Genomic DNA, 13,258 nt, shown 5'->3' with positions numbered 1-13,258 from the left:
CCTGTGCCAGTGCTCGGTCACCCTCACAGTAAAAAAGTGTTTCCTGATGATCAGACAGAGCCTCCTGTGTTTTCAGTTTTTGCCCATTGCCTCTGGTCCTGTCACTGGGCATCACTGAAAAGAGCCTGGCTCCATTCTCTTTACACCCTCCCTTCAGGTATTTATACACATTGATGAGATCCCCCTGAACCTTTTCTTCTCCAGGCTGAACAGTGCTAGTTTGCTCAGCCTGTCCTCATATGAGAGATGCCCCAGTCCCTAAACTGTTGTTCAGCTCCTTATCCATCCCCAGGCAGAGCTCCACGCGCTGCAGCTGCTCTCACACATAGAGGGCAATTCCCCCTCCTTGTCTCCCTAGCCTGTCCTTCCGAAGGAGCCAGTCTCCCTCCATTCCATATGCCTTCTTAGTGTTCAAATGCCTAATTTTTTAAATTGTTGAAATTATAGGATTGACAAGAAATGTAAGAACATTCAACAGCACACAGCTTCTCATATTAAATTCTGGTATTTCCACATCTGTCTAATTATAGTTCTGTTTGTAGTACTCCTTAGCTTTGTGTAGTATTTATTCATGCTGAAGTGTACACATTCAGTGAGTCAAACTGTGTGTAATGTTTTAAGTTAGTGGCCATAAATGTTAACAAGATTTTTCCTTTTTAACTGTAGTAGTAATGTCTCAAGCAAAAATAAATCTAAAAGTAAAAGGAAAATTCTAAAATGTAAAATGTAATACCCTGAATGCATCTAATGCTTACTGTCCTATAGCATTTAATACAGCGATATGCAAAAGATAACCATACTGAAGTGAAGCTGCTTCTTTGCATTACAAGTCTCCTCAACAACTTGTGATAGTAAGAAAATAAACCACTTTTTTGTTCTCTTGAAATTGTAGAATTTATGTAAGTTTGGGTGTCATGCCAAGAGTAATACTCCAAGTCTTGCCAATCTAGAGTGACATGGACTCTTCTTACCAATGTCTTTAGTGTATCACTCATCTGAAAAAATTACCCCATCAATATCTAAAACCATGCTAGGTGTCTGGCTTAGTTCTGAGTTAGAGGAAAGCTTATCCTCTGAGTCATCGATATCAGTTCCCATACTCTCCCTGATGTTATACTTTGAGTTGTGCTACATACAAAACAGACCTTAATCCACTTAGCTTGTGAAAACTGATAGAACTGCAGCACTGTCAAATATGACTATTGATAAATACACTCAATTGGTTGATACAATGCATCTACTGTTCTATAGGACATGATTTTCTATCTTTCCTCTGCAAGATATCAATACCTTCTCTTAACTCATCCTCTTGAAGTTAAACAGTGATACTGTATTTAAGAGTATGGAGTTAAAATGACAGGTAGAATACTTGCAAGCCCTAAGAACATGTGTCCGTATTTCAAATTATGTAGCTGAATCTAAATTTCTTCTATTTCAAATGAATTGTAATCTTTAAGCTTGTGGGAGAAATTGCTAAGATTAAAATCACTCTGATCTCTTCTGAAGGACAGATCAGAGAAAAACAGAACCAGCTAAGAACCTGAGGAAGTCACCCAGCCTGTTTTCCTGTCCTGAAGAGTTATGGATCAGTGCAGTCCTGACAGATGCTTTTCTAATTTGTCCTGACTGTGCTCTAATATATATTTGGGATACTACAACCTTTTAGACATCTGTTTTAGTTCTTTGTTATCCTTACCTTGAAAACATTTAGAAATCATAAGGAACAGAAACCATCATAATTTGATTTTTACAGCATTAAAAGGTGCATTTGACCTGAAATGATTTATGCACTTTTAAGAAAAACAAAATAAATGAAGAGCCTCACATGTTTTCCAAATACAACTGTGTCATTGTATTGGCCTAATACTGCAGGAGCAGGGCACTTATTAAAGAGTACAGCACCTTAAATTTAATCCTCTCTTCCATCTTCTGGGATTTGAGTCTGCACCTCTCAGAAGACACCCTTAATCCTCAGACTCTACTGCATCTCTAGTATATAGTGAGCCACTAGGGCATCTCGATCTCTTGTTACTCTTCCACTCTCTAACAAGATGTAAAAACCTTTGCTGGAACACATGTGCCATAGCTATTATTAGTTAAATGTCCACCTTCCTCTTCTTTTGGTCTTTGACTCATTGATTATTTATGCTTTATATCCATAGTGGAACAGTATCATTGGTGGTCCAGGATGGTCCAGGACAGACTGGTGATTAAAGAATTTTAGGGTAAGTCTGTTTGTTTCTGGATAACAATTTAAACAGAAGTCTCAAACATTGCAGGATAGTGTATTAATAACTAATAATTTATTTCTTATTGCTGGATTTAAAAGAGCAAGAAGGTATAGTGTATTTCAAACATATTTTAAGAAATTCAGCATAATAGAAGACTGAGCACTAAAAGACTGGCAATGAGATTAATGTCAGTTTAGAAGGGACAAATCCCTAGACTGTAGGTTTAATGAAGCTCCATGCTGTGAATACCTGACCTGAGCTATGGACATGACTTTAGTTAGTGTGACACAAAAGGAAGAATTTGTATTCTGGTTACAGCCTTGTGGTGAGGGCATTCAGCCAAATGGAATCCTTGTCTTCTACTGCTTATCTAGGTAGCTCAGTCTTTAAACATTCATTTAAAAATACGTTTTCAACTATACATGATGTTGAAATAAAGGATTTCAGGTATGATTTTGAACAAAGAGTTTACATTTGTCATGCCTTTTAAGATGAAATACAGACTTTGGGAAGCACCATTTTCCACACGTTTTGATGCCTGTAATAAATGATGTTTGTTGGTTAGCAGTGTCTGAGATGTCCCTGTAATTTGTGAGGGAAGTTCAATAATCCAAAATAACTTTTATTTAAGTTAATAGATTTCTGTTCACTGGACAAAATGTATACTAACGTCTGATTTTTGTATTAAGGCTTTTATAAATTTGAAATATAGTTTTACAAAAGTTTAAGTATTAGCAGTTAAATTAAGGTTTTTTAATGACTCTTTGTCAAAGTTCTTCTGAACTAAACAGCATAAGGAAGACTTTACTAATGTCCTCCTTACTGCTGGTAGTAGTTAGTCATCTAGTTAAAAACAGAGGCTTGCTGCATAGGTGCAAGTTAAAGCGAATATTGCTTTAACTTATATGGGCTAAAACTGATATTTTAAAATATATTCCCAAATATAGTTAAATATTTTAAATATTATTATTCCCCCCCCCCATTTACATTTTATTTTAAACTTACTACATTTTTTTTTTGAGAGATCTATTTTCATTTGCATTTACTGTTTTGAGGTCTGGGATGCCTGCTTCAGCTCTGTGTTCTTCTGTGTATTTTGTGCCAGCTAATAATGGGGTTATTTATGAAAGTAAGCCAGACATGGTAAGTAGGAACAAAAAAAAAAAAGGAAATCCAGTAGCAATAATTTCCTTGCAGTCTTATATATGGATGACATGGCCCCCCCAAAACCAAATCTTTTCATTTTCAGTTTTCTCCTTCAGAAGGAGGACAATGGAAGGAATCTAATACTTCACAGCGCTTCAGACACATCTTTGGTCATTTTATAGAGCAACTAATGGACTGTCTGCCTAAATAATTTCTGAACTTATATATATGTTTCTTCTGAAGTTAAGCAAACCCAGTTCCTTCAGTCTTTTGCTTCAGAATACATATTCATAGAATCATAGAATAGTTAGAGTTGGAAGGGACCTTCAAAGGTCATCTAGTCCAACCCCCCTGCAAGGAGCAGGAACATCCCTGACTAGATCAGGTTGCTCAGAGCCTCATCCAGCCTGGCCTTGAACGATTCCAGGGATGGGGCCTCCACCACCTCTCTGGGCAACCTGTTCCAGTGCTCTACAACTCTCATTGTAAAAAATTTTTTTCTAATATCTAATCTAAACCTACCTCCTTCTAATTTAAACCCATTACCCCTTGTTCTATCACAACAGGCCCTACTGAACAGCTTCTCCCCATCTTTCCTGTAGGCCCCCTTGAGGTATTGGAAGACCACTATCAGGTCTCCCCGGAGCCTCCTCTTCTCCAGGCTGAACAGCCCCAACTCTCTCAGCCTGTCTTCATAGGAGAGGTGCTCCAGCCCTCTGATCATCTTTGTGGCCCTCCTCTGGACCCTTAACTATGAACTATTGATTTTAAATTTTCTTTTAATAATTAGTTAAATTGGTGTCCCAAGTGCTTTTGCACCCATCTTGCTTTATTTTCATCAAGATATTTTTTTTTTGATTGCTTGAAATAAAATGTCATGAAAGTATCTAAAAACTTTTTGCAAGTTAATACATATGATCTTTTCTACTTCTCTTTCATCCAGAAGATGTATTGCCTGGTTTAAAAGGAGATTAAATTGGTTTAATGCAGGGGATTCCCTACAGATCTCTTAGGCTATGCCTTAAAGACCTTCAAATTGTTTGGTAGTTTATTGCAGTGTTTATCTGAGAATTGCAGTTGACTGACTAGTTCATAAGTTCCTAAATCCCTATCTGCCTCCTTTCAAAATGTGTTATAATTCTTTCCGGAACCTTATTTGCTGCCTACAGATAGCGTGTCAATTAGAAAATTCTCTAGAAAATAGGAAGCATGGGTTTGAGGTTGAAGACAAATTTTAAACCCAAGGCAATCCTTTCCTTAGCTGTGTGTTAACCTCAAGGCAGTTACATAGAAATCATTCCGTTGCAGTCTAGAAGGAAAGGAATAAATCTGGATCCAGCCTACTCTTAAGCAAGAATTCATGACTGTGGATCATGAGTGGACAGGAATGCCTTACTGTTGTCTGGCATTCCGTGCAACATTTCTGTAGAGGGTAGATTTCAGACATGTCACTATCCTTGGGATTTTTTATTGTCTGGGCAGCAGGGTATCAAATTTTTGTGTTGTCATTCTAAGTCACTTACATACTGCCATGTGCTATATATGTCATATGGATGCCAAATCCTCAGTTTTGAAACCTGTTCCTCGGACCGTGTGTTTAAATATTTTTATTTGGTCTCTTTTCAGATCTTCTTTGAATAGAGGATGCAGTGTAATTTTAGGCTAAGAGTTTCCAGCTGAAAATACCAGGGGCAGGGTGGGCGCAGGAGCAAACTGTATTGGAAAGACAGGTGCTGTTCATTCTTAGGAGCAGACCTGGTAGACGCTATGTTGAGCTTTCTGACGGAAGATCTGTCTGACTATAGGCTTACTGGATTTTGCTGCCTTTTTGCAAGGTTAATAGCATCTCCCCCAAAAAAAAGTCAAAAAGGAAAGAAGTACATGTGTAGGGCAATTCCCTTTCAAGGGGAAACTTATCTTTTTAAAAGCTCCCAAAACTCCCAATATGCTGTTTGGTAGAAGTCTAACATTCTTCTGTTGATATTTTTAAGATCATTGCTTGTTCTTGGCCATCAAAATGTTCTTGGCCAGACAAAGTCTAATTTGATAGCACCTTTCTTTAGGCAGGCTGGATCAGATGGGCTATGGGCCAATGGCTGTAGCTGGCATGTCCTCTTTGCACTACTCTGCCACTGAGTGCATGGGGTACCTCCTGATTGCCATAGTGATGTTATGTGCTCCTTTGTCCTCCTCCCACCAAGCTTTCTCTTCCTGTGTCAGTGGCAGCCAGAAATGTTGCCTGAAAAAATATGAAGTGGTAGTACAGAAAAAAAATAAGGAAAATTATTTTTAATCTCAACTATTCTTTTGGTCAACCTACCATTACAGCACTCCACCTTAATATTGTTTTATGAATCATTTCCACAAAATCCCGAAGAAGAGAAAAATAGTTCATTTCTAAAGCACACAGGGCACTCAAGTGCTTTGACTCTGGTCGTTACAGCAGTACAAACAATAATTAGACCCCAGCAAAAAGGTCTGGTTCCTTCCATCTTGTTTGCAACCTATTTTTGCACAAAGCACCACAGATATTTCTAAACTGCAAGTGGGAGCTGAGAATAGGAAAAGCTTTGTGTTCATATAATGACAGTATCAGGAGAGCAATACTTTAGCTAAATTGGGATGGCCTCTATAAAGCCCTATTTTTGTGATTGTAATACTACTAGTATTTTAGGGACTGAAGTCTCCCAGACACGGGCCGAGCTTCATGTGATTTATCTCTTCTTACATATAAAAATAAACAAAGTTATATTAAAAAAACATTTTTTTTTCAGTAAAGCAAAGCTGAACAAAACTTTTTGGTCTTTAATTTTAGCTATATGCAATTAGTCAATAGGACAGGCTGCTCACTACAAGCAGTTTACTAGAGAAGTCCAAAAGATTGTTGTTAAAATACTGAGTTATTTTGAGGAGAGAGTAGGGATGTGTGCCGGATAGATGCACTAAGGGAAAAAACCTGTCTACCAAAGACCTTGCGATGGTAGAAATGCACTACAATTCTAGCAGGTCTGCATGTGCCTGCAAATGAGCATCTCGGATGTTATTTTTCTGTTTCTCCTTTCTTTTGTTCAAGGTAAAAAGACGACACTGCACAAAGGAGTGAGGAACTCAAATTTCCAATATTACTTACTCTTTGCAAGGGAGATATCATTCCAAAACTTTCTAGAAGAAAATTATTCTCCAGCTTCTTTGCCACTAAGACCTGTGGTGTTTGGTTTGGAGCAATTTGGCCTGGAATTATTAGCTGGCAAATGCTCGCTTCTAAGAAGGAAAAAAAAAAAAAAGATAAAAGCTTTCTTCGCTCACTTAGAATCATAGATTCAAAAAATTATTTGGCTTGGAACGGACCTGGACCTTTAAAGGTCATCTAGTCCAACCCGCCTGCAAGGAGCACGGACATCTCCAACTAGATCAGGTTGCTCAGACCCCTGTCCAACCTGGCCTTGAATGTTTCCAGGGATGGGGCATCAACCACATCTCTGGGCAACCTGTTCCAGTGTTTCACCACCCTCATTGTAAAAAATATATCCAGTCTGAATCTGCCTCCCTCTATTGAAAAACCATTACCCCTCATCCTATCACAATAGGCGCTGCTAAAGAGTTTCTCCTCGTCTTTCTTTTAAGCTCCCTTGAGGTACTGGAAGGCTGCTATAAGGTCTCCCTGGAGCCTCCTCTTCTCCAGGCTGAACAGCCCCGAGTCTCTCAGCCTGTCCTCACAGGAGAGGTGCTCCAGCCCTCTGATCATCTTTGTGGCCCTCCTCTGGACCTTCTCCAGCTGGTCCGTGTCCTTCTTATATTGGGGGCTTCAGAACTGGACACAGTACTCCAGGTGGGGTCTCACGAGAGTGGAGTAGAGGGGCAGAATCACCTCCCTCAACGTACTGGCCACGCTTCTTTTGATGCAGCCCAGGATGCGGTTGGCCTTCTGAGCTGCGTGCACACGTTACCAGCTCATGTTGAGCTTCTTGTCCACCAGTATCCCCAAGTCCTTCTTGGGGCTGCTCTTAATCTGTTCTCTGCCCAGTCTTTATTTGTGCCTGGGGTTGCTGCAACCCATGTGCAGGACCTTGCACTTGGCCTGGTTGAACTTCATGAGGTTGGCACGGGCCCACCTCTCCAGCCTGTCAAGGTCCCTCTGGATGGCATCCCTTCCCTCTAGCTTGTTGACTACACCACACAGCTTAGTTTTGTCAGCTAACTTGCTGAGGGTGCACTCTATCCCACTGTTCATGTCACCAATAAAGATGTAACCAGGGCTGATCCCAATACTGACCCTTGAGGAATGCCACTTGTCACTTGTCTCCATCTGGAGATTGAGCTGTTGACCACAACTCATTGAGTGCAGCCATCCAGCCAATTCCTTATCCACTGAGTGATCCATCCTTCACATTCATGTCTCTCTAGTTTAGAGACAAGGATATTATGCGCAACAGTGTCAAAAGCTTTGCACAAGTCCAGGTAGATGACGTCAGTTAGTTGTCCCTTGCCACCAATGCTGTAACCCTGTCATAGAAGGCCACCAAATTGGTCAGACATGATTTGCCCTTAGTGAAGCCATGTTGGTTGTCACCTCCTTATATTCCATGTACCTTAGCATGGTTTCCAAGAGGATCTGCTCCTTGATCTTACCAGGCACAAAGGTGAAACTGACTGGCCTGGGGTTCTCTGGCTTTTCCTTGTTGTTTCCCCTTTTAAAAATGGGGGTTATGTTTCCTGTGAGATATGTTCACCTGATTCGTGTTAATGTGAAGCAATACTAGGGTTGCATGGTGAAGTGTGACACTCTTTGTATATGGAATCTTTAATTATCCTGTTTGTTCTTATATAGCCACAGGCTTAGGGGAAACAGGAAGGTATGTACATAGTTCTATAAGTTTTGTTTAAAGTTATAAACGTATTTGGCAAGTTTATTTAAGTTATTAAAAATGTGTTTGGCAGGATTCACTCCTGCCTTAGTAGTTTGACATAATTAAGGATTTTACCTGCTTAACAGCGCTGTTTGCATAAGAAGGACACTTGACAATGGAGCGAACGAGAGGCCAGAAAGGCAGGCTGGGGGCTGATGGCCATGGGCACGTAAACAACCCCAAATATGGGACCAGCCGCTTCTGTACTTTTAGCCAATTAACACCTGTATAGAAGCTAGTGATACGCTCTTGGCCAATCAGCACCTGCCGCGAACGGTGTGAGTAACCAATGGAATGTAGATTGTGAGCTCCCAAAAAAGGAGACAGGCACAATGGGGGGACCGGGAGAGAGGTTATAAATACTGTAACTGTAAACAAACGGGTGTGCATCTTGGTGGAGCGAGGACTCCCGGCGCACTCAGAGCTGTTTGCTTGTTTCTATTCAATAAATTGGAAACTATAATTGGAATCTTGTTTTGGGACTCAACTAATTTGTAACATTTCCCCTTTTCCAGTTGACGGGAACTTCACCAGGCTGCCACAACTTCTCAAATGTAATGGACAGTGGCTTGGCAACTTCATCTGCCTCTTCTCTCAGGACCGGCAGATGCATCTCATCAGTTCTCATCGACTTGTGCACCTTCAGGTTCCTCAGGTGGTCTCAAACCTGCTCTTCTCCTACAGTGGGCGGTTCTTCATTCTCCCAGTCCCTCCTTTTGCCCTGCAACTTGGACGATGTGCACTTTGGGTGCATTGGGATAAAATGCTGTAGAAATACTAGCTAGAAGCAAATTGACTTAGTGTCAATTTGAGCTCCTACCAAACTGCTAGATTCCTTTACTGGAACACAAACCTGCAAGCAAGGGCACCACTTGCTTTTGTCAAATAGAGGTTACAGAACTGTATGTTAAAAGATATACGTTTTTAGATTTTCTAAAGAAAAAGTCTTTTAAATCAGTCAAAACTCTTCTTCAAATTCATCAAGATACTTGCCTCTTATTTGAACGTAGCAACAAAATAACAGTAGGATACATTTGATTCCCTTTTTAGAACTATGGAAAAGAAGTTTGCAGTTTTGATGTACAACCTTCTGGAACTGGAATTAAAAGCAATGCAGTACTGTTCTGTTCATGAGTAAAATACCTTTTAAACCTATTGTTCATATTCATTCAACACAGATGTCTTTGGAGGCAATGGGGAATGAGTCAGCACCAGAGTTGTTATTTTTTTTAACACTTCCAGGGTATGACTAGGAAAATATACTCAAGAAAATTATAGCTTCTCAATTTCTGCAAAAGCTTATTTAAGAATAATGGGACTTAGACAGCACTTTACAAATGTAAAACAAGTACAGACAACTCCTCGTTAATAATTGCCAGTTCCCTTTTGTCATTGTCTAGTGATATGGAGATCTGAGATGAGAAAGGCAAAGGGAGATATTCAATTCAGCTGTCCAGCTTGTTAAAAGAAATAATAGAATAGAAAAGTAGAACAATGACACAAAGTTAAAGAAAAAGTAGGTAAACTTCCTTTTTGATAAACATGAGAATCAGGTAAACTTGTACTTTCATATAATTACAAACCAAAACCAATCATGTTGCTATCTGATAATTGCAAGTAAATTATACACATTTACAAATACTGATATTCACAACTGGTTTTACTGCAGTTGTCCTAAAAGGAACAGCTTTCTATGCATGTAAAAATGCGTTGTTGAAACTAACCTTCCTCTTTCTTCTTTGGTAAAGGGAAATCTGGTATATTATTTAATATCCAGAAGCTATGAGTAGAGAAAGTGTTCTAACAGCTCAGCAATTTCTTCATGTATTTATGCTGTTTACGTGCTTAAATGCTAATGTAGGTCAGCGATCTGTAGCAAACACCTCTTAAACCTTTGTTAGTGGCTGGCAAAAACTAGAATCCAAATATACCTGTGCTTTGAACCCAGTGTTCATAATCAAATTCAAGTCTCCCTACTGGCCTTTAGGGGCACTGAAGCGAAGTACTGACAGCTTGTGAACTTGTTGCCCAAGTTAGCTTAAAGTTAGCTTTCACACCCCGGTGCTTGTATATATGTTGTATTTCTCTTCCTCGCTGCCATCTAAGGTCTACATGCCTCTGGATAAGGCTGAGGGAGAATAATTTGTATGCTGAGGGAAAAGCAAATACTGACATATTTTAAGGCGAGCATAATTTTAATAAATTGATGATTAAATGAAGGAGTAGACTATACATGCTAGATCCCTGAATTAATTTTGAAGAATCAAATGAGACTTTGTGCAGATAATCCATTGAAGATTTTCTTTTGAGGTCAGAGCTTACTGAGGCAGCACCTTAGAACTGGAGTCAGTAAGATATAAATAGACGACTATAGAAAAAGAGCAGAATGGGGCAGGACTCTCTTAGGAAATCTCTTTCTGGAGCTTGTGGTTTAGAAGCACATCCTACAAGCAGACATTGCCCCATGAGCTGAGTTTGTCCAGTGCTCTTTACAATCATTCTCACTTACATGCTTTGGTGTTAGTTGTGTACTATGTTTAAGTACCTTCACAGTAATCAAAGTCATAAGATTTGTGTGTTGTTACACAAGCTCTTGCTTTTTTTTTGTGTGTTGTTGCTGTCTTCTAATCTGATTGGCTAATCATTAATGTATGATAGAAAAATTAGTGCTGCTCTGCTCAATGATCATACCTCAGATTTTCAAAGGGTTGAAAAGGAGTCTGTCCTGTCAATTTTTTAAATTGTCTTTGAATATCCTTGCTTTTATGACTGAATCACTGATTTTAAGAAGTCAAATCCTTAGCAAGTCTAAACCTTATAGTAATTTCTTGTTTGTCGTGGACTTGTTCCATATCTTTTGATAATTTATTATTTTTTATCATCTGATTTGAAAGTGGCAGGGTTTGAGGATAATTTTGATAGGGAACAACTTACATAGATAACGGGATTTGTATACAAACTCAAGTAGTCTTTCACATAAACAAAAACCCATGATGAAATATACAGTGTTCTTAGTAAAGATTTAGCAAAGGTATGAGAACTTTTTTCCATTTTTCAAATCCAAGTTACTCTTTGTGAGGAGAAAATGGTGTCAGTGCTTCAAAAGTCTTAGTCTGAACTGTCCACTTTCATATATACAAAAAGAATAAATAAATATGAATGCATACACACACACACAGCTGGTACCTGTTCCTTTAGTCCCATTCAGTTTGAGTAATCTGAGTGACATTCGTAATCAATTTATAACGAATTTTATATTTTCATTGTGTAAATCAGGAGAAGTTAAGAAAGCGTGTTGCAAAGCTTACCCAAATTTCATTCTCACTGTCTTTTGAAGACTGCAGAGATGACACAGAGGTTCTCTAAAACTTGGGTTTAGAGCTTGACTTTTCAGAATTCTTTATGCCATCCTGTCTATTTAGCTTTTACTGGTATTTTACAAAAGAGATGGCAGATGTTTGGAGTTGCAAACTTTATTACAATTACTTGAAGGAATCACAGTCATCATCTGATTCAGATATTGAATAGAAATATGTACAGGAGGAACAGTTTTTGGATAACATAGTGACAAAACCAAACAATTTAGATCTCTGGAGGAAGATTTGGAAAAGTCTAGGTAGATTAGAAATGAGATCAAGTTAGGCCTGCAATGGTGGTATTTACGGTGAATTTATAAAGAATAATGCTGACCACATAGTCCTGCTGTCTTTCAGTATATTTTAAAAGCTCCTGTAATTTTTGTATTTTGACACTTCTGATGAAGGATTTAGAAGGAGACAAGAAAGAATACTTTTGTTACAATGCTTGAAATGGCAGATGTAAACTCACTTCTAACTGTAATGCAAATTGGTCTCTATGTATTTTTTAGGAAAATTTTAAGCATATTGCCATTATTGATATAACATGGGAACAACAACACAATGCACAGTTAATTGAATTTTAACTTTCATTAAGTTTCAACTGTAATGTTCAAAACCTGTTCTTTTATGTGATGTGTATGGAACAGTGATGTTGTATTTGGTCCCTGTCATGGATGGAGTGATGCACTTCACTCATAAGAGAAAATCAACAATATATTTATTGATATAAAGTAGTGAGTTGACAAAGTTTTATAGTAAATGGTAAATGCGACAGTAATTTAACAAGATTTGATGGCAAGGCAAACTGGATTATTTACTGCATAGAGGACAGCATCAGACTAAGCTGTCAGGGAGACCTTCCCCTTGGATCATGAGATTCAGAAAGGACTCCCTTGCTTTCTAAGCTCCTTCTCAGAGAGGAGTCTAGGTGCGGCTGGATCCAATCCTAGTCCAAGGCTTGAGAAATGGTTTATATCTAAATGATTATATGTGCACAATCAGTCCTTTAAATCACTTCACTAAGATTTCAAAGTTTCAATGCTTTTATTCTCAATTCACTTACTAAGCATCTGAAGCAATAAGGATTCTCTCAACCTTGATGAGTAACCTTGAGAGGCATCCCTACTCGAGGGGAGATCTTGCTTGCAGTCCCCTGCCATGTAGGAGAGCTCAAATGGCTCTTGGGCTGTTCACTATTTATGGAGCAAGATAATTGACTAATAGTCATATTTGCATACCAACTGTAGAAGTTGGTTTCTTTCAAATTTGGCTTGAGTCAGACATCAGCTAGCACTGTGGTTAGGAGAGTGTGCATCACCATCCCTTGGTGATTGTGTCAGATGCAGCCATCAGGACCAGACACATCTGTCACTGATGGTTGTCACTTGAGCAGGGTTACAGAAGAGTGCTCAGGTGGAGGGGGGGAGCACACTGTCACAGTCCCTAGCAGCTTGCTATGTCTAATTAATATCTACACATGTATTTGAATGCTATTCTAACACACGTAATTTGTAGAACCTTCATTATGGATAAACTTGCAGCCGTGCACAAATGAAAAAAACCATAACATTTTAATCTTGTAAAAGCTCCTGACTCTTCAGCTCAGGTAAAACAT

Source organism: Chlamydotis macqueenii, chromosome 3 (assembly GCF_036417535.1).
Source record: "Chlamydotis macqueenii isolate bChlMac1 chromosome 3, bChlMac1.mat, whole genome shotgun sequence".
In the NCBI taxonomy this organism is placed as follows: domain Eukaryota; kingdom Metazoa; phylum Chordata; class Aves; order Otidiformes; family Otididae; genus Chlamydotis; species Chlamydotis macqueenii.
Note: the sequence above shows the minus strand (reverse complement) of the source record.